This window comes from Triticum urartu, chromosome 4A (assembly GCF_056163025.1).
Source record: "Triticum urartu cultivar PI428250 chromosome 4A, HENAU_Tu73, whole genome shotgun sequence".
Lineage (NCBI taxonomy): Eukaryota > Viridiplantae > Streptophyta > Magnoliopsida > Poales > Poaceae > Triticum > Triticum urartu.
The window spans coordinates 524,133,623-524,140,312 of record NC_141876.1 but is presented as its reverse complement, the minus strand read 5'-3'; the positions used below and the strand labels follow the sequence as shown (position 1 = coordinate 524,140,312).

At 52.2% G+C, this 6,690-nt stretch overlaps 1 pseudogene; it reads right to left on the bottom strand.

The window, feature by feature from the left end:
• Positions 1 to 1,901: 1,901 nt before the first annotated feature.
• Positions 1,902 to 3,625, bottom strand: LOC147976390 (uncharacterized; annotated as a pseudogene).
• Between the last annotated feature and the right edge of the window lie 3,065 nt (positions 3,626 to 6,690).

The following is a 6,690-nucleotide window of genomic DNA, read 5'->3' as shown; positions in this document are numbered from 1 at the left end:
GGATATACTTTTCTTGTGAAATAAAAAAGCCATCGGCGGTGGAGGAAACCTCAATCCCAAGAAAGTAACGAAGAGGACCAAGAACAGACATAAGGAACTGCTCATTGAGACAGGCCTTGACAAAGGCAATGTACTCAGAATCGTCGCCAGTGATGATCATGTCATCAACATATAGAAGAAGAAGAGTACGCCCACGAGTAGAAAGGTGGACAAACAACGCTGGATCATGAGAACTGGGTGAAAAACCAGCTGCAGTCACCAGAGAGGCAAAACGCTCAAACCAAGCACGAGGGGCTTGCTTAAGGCCGTATAGGGAATGACGAAGACGGCAAACCATGCCATCAGGAACTGAATACCCAGGTGGTGGCTGCATATAAACCTCCTCACACAACTCACCATTAAGAAAGGCATAACATCAAGCTGAGACACAGACCAATGGCGAACAAAGGCCACGGCAAGAAGTGTGCGGATAGTGGTCATATGGGCCACAGGAGCAAAAGTCTCATCGTAATCACGACCATGCTCCTGATGAAAGCCACGAGCCACAAGCCGAGCTTTATAACATTCAAGAGATCCATCAGAGCGAGTCTTAATCTTATAGACCCACTTAAAGGTGAGGGGGCGGACATGGGGAGGCAGAGAAACCAGGTCCCACGTGCCGGTGCGCTCAAGGGCAGCAATCTCCTCTAGCATCGCAAGCTGCCATTTAGGATGAACAGCAACATCGCGATAAGAGGTAGGCTCAAGTACATCCGAAAGACCATATTGACTAGGAGAATAGCGATCAGGATGAGGACAAGGCCTAGTCCGAAGATGATAAGTCGGCTGGGACGATGAAGACGGCGCACCAGACGTAGATGGCACATTAGTTGAAGATCCGTCCACAACAGGAGAATTCCGGGAATAATGAAAAGGAAAAGTGGGACGAGGAGGAACGATCAGAGGTGATGGAGATAGAGAAGACATCGTTGATGAAGGTGGAGAGTCATGCAATAAGGGAGGAGAAGAAACCGCGGGAGAAGACGGCGTCGGATCTGTAATAGTGAGACTAGAAGGAGGATTAGGAATACGAGGCACGGAGGGAGGTGTATCAGGAAACATAAGAAAAGAGATATCCTCAACTGAATAGGTTGAGGAGGATGGTCGTGGGTAGAATGGACGAGATTCATCAAAAGTCACATCCCGGGAAATGCGCATCTGACGACCGACTGGATCCCAACACCGATAACCCTTATGCTCATCAAATGTAGCCTATAAAAACACACTCGACAGACTGAGCAGTCAGTTTGGTGCGTTCTCGAGAGGCAAGGAGAACATAATAAACACAACCAAATAGTCGAAGTGCCGAATAATCAGGAGAACGGTCAGAAAGACGCTCTAGAGGAATACCACTTTGTAGAGCAGATGAGGGCTGAATGTTTATGAGATATGTGGCAGTGGAGACAGCCTCATCCTAAAAATGAGGTGGAAGAGAGGCTGAAATCATTATCGCACGAGCTTTCTCAAGAAGGTGACGATGCTTGCGCTCAGCCACGCCATTCTGAGCATGAGCACCAGGACAAGAGAACTGAGAAATAGTACCCTGCTCAGCAAGAAAGCCACGCAATATTTTGGATATATACTCGCCATCATAATCAGCACGAAACACATGAATAGGTGTAGAGAACTGAGTATGAACCATGGCAGTAAAACGTTTATAAATAGAGAGAACCTCACTACGAGAAGACATAAAGTAAAGCCAAGTGTAGCGAGAGAAATCATCTATAAAAATAATATCATATCGATGACCCCCTTTTGAAGCGAAGGGAGCCGGACCCCACACATCAGAATGTACTAAATCAAAAGGGCGCTGAGACACGGACTCGCTAGTAGGATAAGGTAGCTGAACCTGTTTACCAAGCCTACAACCCTGACACTGTAAGGAGACATCTCCTGAGACAGGCCCTAGAAGACCACGACGAACTAGAGACGATAGTCGAGAACCACAAAGGTGACCAAGTCGATGATGCCATTGCTGAAAAGAGCTGGTAGCTGAAGCGACGAAGGCAGATGGACTGGCGGGTGTGGTGGCAGCGGAGGGAGCATGAAGCCAGTCTAACTCCCAAAGTCCTTGAGAATCATGGCGGCGAGGGCCGGCCCCAACTAGAGCCCGCGTGTGACGATCCTGGATAGTGCAAGAATCAACATCAAGAATGACACAACAACCAAAATCAGTAAGCTGACTCACGGAAAATAGGTTCATTGTAAGGCGATGAACATGAGAAACATCTGGAACATGAAATGAAGTAGTTGAAAGAGTGCCTCGACTAGCGACAGGAAGAGGGGTACCATCAGCAGTAAGAACATTAATAGGAAAATCGAGAGATCTAAGAGAGGACAAGATAGAAGAATCGGAAGTCATATGAAATGAAGCTCCAGAATCCAGAACCCACGGGGATGTACCTGACTGTGTAGACGGTGATAACCCAGTACCAGAAGCACCAGTCATAGAGCCTGCAGTACCTGTCGAAGAACCTGAAGCTGCAAGTAGACGCTTAAGCTTCATAATATCCTGCTCAGTCAAAGAGACAGTAGACGACGTCGAGGAAGAGGCATGAGTCCCTGAAGAGGAATTGCGCTCCCTATTGCGCATGTCAAGCTTCTTCTTGAAGCAATCAGACTCGGGGTGACCATCCCTGTTGGAGTAGCCACAATGAGTATGAGATCGAGAGCGGCCCTCACGAGAGCGACCCTCACTACCAGAAGGAGAAGGTAGTAGCGGCGGAGCACTGGAGCGAGAAAGTGCTCGTGGAGCAGCAGCTCGAGTAGCGAGCATAGAGGGAACCTAAAGCAGACCAGCACCACGGAGGCGAGTCTCCTCAGCACGAAGCTCAGAAAGCACCTCTGAGATAGGAACATGACCACGAGCAAACAACTGAGCTCGTCCAGGCTCAAACTCTCCACGGAGCCGCGATAAGAACTCATAGACGCGCTGAAACTCCAAGTCTGACCTCATAGTCTGGCAACATGGGCAAGTGCCACAAACAGCAGTGCGAAGGGAGTCTAGCTGGCGTGAGTTAGCAGAACTTTGAGTGTAGAATTCATCAATAGTAGAGTCTCCCTGCTGAAGAGCATGCTCCTGACGGACCACAGACAGGTAGAGAGCATCACCAGACGGTTGATAACGCTGACGAAAATGAGTCCACATCTCAAAGACAGTACTATGACCCATAAACTCAGAAGCAAACTAAGGTAAAACACTGGACGTGAGGACATCCGCAGCACGAGCATCATCATCACACGATTGAGTGTAAGCAGCCAGATCATCACGATAAACGGAAAGAGCATCCGAATAATCCAATACCTGCTGGTCATAAGCAGCAGCCACATCATCAGCAGCAATCCTAGCTGCAGCTCTATCAGCATCAAGAGCATCTACGGTAAGATCCTGTGGCGTCGGCGGTGGGATAGGAGCCACAGGAGGGACTGGGCGCGGAGGACAGGGGACCTCGCCAGAGAGAACACCCCATAGACGAAGGCCACACATGTGAATGCACATAAAGGCAACGAACTCAGCATAGTTAGCCCCATCAAATATTACCGGGCAGCGAGGGATGGCGACATAGCCCGATGACGTCGGAGACATGATGCTCTTTTCTATCTGTCTCTCTCTGCAAAAACAGAGTACCACAATCGCCTTGCTGAAGAGAGTTGACCGAACACCGAACCAAAAACAGTTGCCACAAATCGCAGACCACCAAAATACCCGGACACACACACACGAGCAACCTCGAGGCCAGAAGAAAACTACTGGCTGAAATCTCAACCTCCAGGCATTGGCGGCGGAGAAGGTCCTGGGGCCCAGATCGGGAGGCGACAGGGGCCGGCAGAGAGATTCCCGGAGCCGCGGGTCGGGAGGCGACAGGGGCCGGCGGAGTGATTCCCGGAGCCGCGGGTCGGGAGGAGACGATGCCCGACGGAGAGGATCCTCCTGGCGGCGGTGGTATCCTTGGCGACCTCAAGGCAACGGCTGGCGGAGAGGATCCCGAGGCCGCGGGTCGGGTGGAGGTGGTGGCCGGCGGAGAAGATCCCGGGGCCGAGGCCCGGAAGGAGGTGACGGCCGACAACGAAGATCCCTGGCCAGTGAACCACGGCGACCTGTGTTGAGGTGGTGATAATCTGGGAAAACGACGGCCGAACGTGGAGTTGGAGACGACGGCTGGTAGATGAAGAAAGGGATAGTGATTAGGAAGGAAAATGATCTGGAGATGCAATCGATCCAGCGATAGATCGGGAAAAAAATCCCAATCACAACACGAGATGAAGTGTGTGTCGTGGTTCCAAGTCTGACAGTAGTGTAGGGGGGTAAGTATGGAGAGGCAAGATCTTAGCTATGGAGAAGTTGTAAGCATGCAAGGTTTACGAGTTCAGGCCCTTCTCGGAGGAAGTAATAGCCCTACGTCTTGGAGCCCGGAGGCGGTCGACTGGATTATGCGTGTATGAATTACAGGGGTGCGAACCCTTTACACTGAGGAGGGGGGTGGCCTATATAGAGTCCGCCAGACCCCTCCGGCCCTCAGTTATGAAGGGTTTTAAGTACATTAAGGTCGGGCGTTACTGGTAACGCCCCTAATAAAGTGCTATGATGACCATAAAAGCTACTTAATGACCGACCGTTAGCGTGTGGAGTGACTTTAGGTCTCCTGGCCGTCGGGTGGTTGGATCTTGGTCGAGTGGTTGCTTCTTGGTCGAGTGTCTTCGAGTCCGTCGAGTGAAACACCGCCAAGTCGATTGAAATGTGATTTCTTCTGGAGGTGTCCTTGGGTAGGTCAGTTTGGACAGGTCCCTGGCCCTACCCTAGGTACATAGCTTCATCATTAGCCCCCGAATGGATCGAGGTTTGAGTGGGAAAGGGTTTGAGCACATCTCCGACTCATTTTTCATGTCGTGAACATACCTTGTTTCGGACCAATGGACCAGAGTGATGACAACAACTTTCTTTCCAGTCGCCTTGACCCATTCTTAGGTTTTGTCGAGTGAGTTCTTATACTTGAAGAGTTCTGAGTGACGGTGTGGAGGAGATCTTCGGTCCAACGAGTTGTTCTGCAGCCCGAGGATTTCGTGTGATCCAAATTTCGGGAAGCGCGCGGGACGGGAGAGGCCGCAGTAAATGGATGGGATAACGCGGAGTCGCCTCGATCCCCGCGCCACCTTTTTCTCCACGTATCGTGCGCGCGATCACCACGGGATTTGGCAGGGCCGTCCGGGCCTACCAGTCAGCCACTCGGAAGCAGCCTCATATAAGGTGTTGGGCCGGTGCTCTGTTCCGCACGCCACCATTCTCTCTCTGTTTTCTCCCGATTTCTCCGCCACCCTTGCTCCCATCTCGTCACCGGATCTCCGCTCGAGCTCGAACTGCCACCATGGGGAAGGACAAGACGGCAGCATTGGAACGCGCGAAGAAGGCAACCGCGAAGGCGAAGGGCAAGCGGACCAACCGGGGCGGGTCCTCGTCGAGGTCCGGCCTGCCGGCGGGCTGGATCCAGGGCGACTGGATCCGCTCGGCAATCACACAGGACGACCTCGACGACCTGGTGGAAGGGGGATTTATCCCCCACAAGTCGGCTCGGCTCCCGGGAGACGAAACTGAGCCGCAGCCCAGAGAGGGTGCGTGCGTCCTCTGAGCAACTCACATAGATCATGGGTTCTCACTGCCTCCCCACCCTTTCTTCCGGGGTTTTTTGAACTTCTTTGGGGCTCAGCTCCACCATTTTACTCCGAATACCATAGTCTATCTGGCCGCTTTCGTGTCTATGTGCGAAAACTTCTTGGGCTGTCGACAGCACTGGGGGCTCTTCAAACATATCTTCACTTGCCGTTCCCAGTCGGTCAAAAAGACCAAGTCGAGTGATGAGAGGACTCGGGTGATCTAGATGTGCGGCGGTCTGGGGATCCAGATGAGGAGCAAAAGTACCTTCCCAGCGATGATCCTTCCCGACTCGGTCCGGGGCTGGCAGTCGACTTGGTTTTACTGCAAGGATCAGCCGACCCCTGGCCAGTCGACTGGGCTTCCTCCTTTCTCCTTGGCTCGAGTGGAGAAGTCTGCTCCCCTGAAGATAGTTCCAGAAGAGAAGGCACAGGTCAAGGAGCTGGTCGAACAGGTCATCCAGCTCGTCCGCGACGGAGTGACCGGGATGGATCTGCTGGAGGTCTTTCTCGGTCGACGCATCCAACCCCTTCAGGCGCACGATCATCCGATGTGGATGTATTCTGGGCTCGAAGATACCACTCGGATCCACCCGGAGGAGGTCAGTGAGGATACCTTGAAGAGCTGGTTGAGAGGAATCACTGGCAACAAAGACAACCCTCGGGGATCTAGGAGGGTGATTCCATTCGACAACTCGCGTCAGCCGGAGCAGGTATGTTTCTGTAAGTAACTTTCCGACTCTCCATGTGATGTCCCGTTTGCCGTCGACTGAATGTCTTTTGATTGTTATTTTTTCAGGCCCTCATTGAAATGTACTCGATGCCCAATGGAGAGCAAGGGCAAGACATGGAAGGCGAGGCGAGCGGCGGCGACAGTGGCGAGTGGACTTCTGATGGTGAAGAGGATGGAGAAAGCGAAGACTAAAGTGATGAAGAAGAAGTTGAGTCGCCTCCTCGCAGGGAGAGGCGATCCAAACTTGCCCAAGAACGACCGAGCGTTCGTGA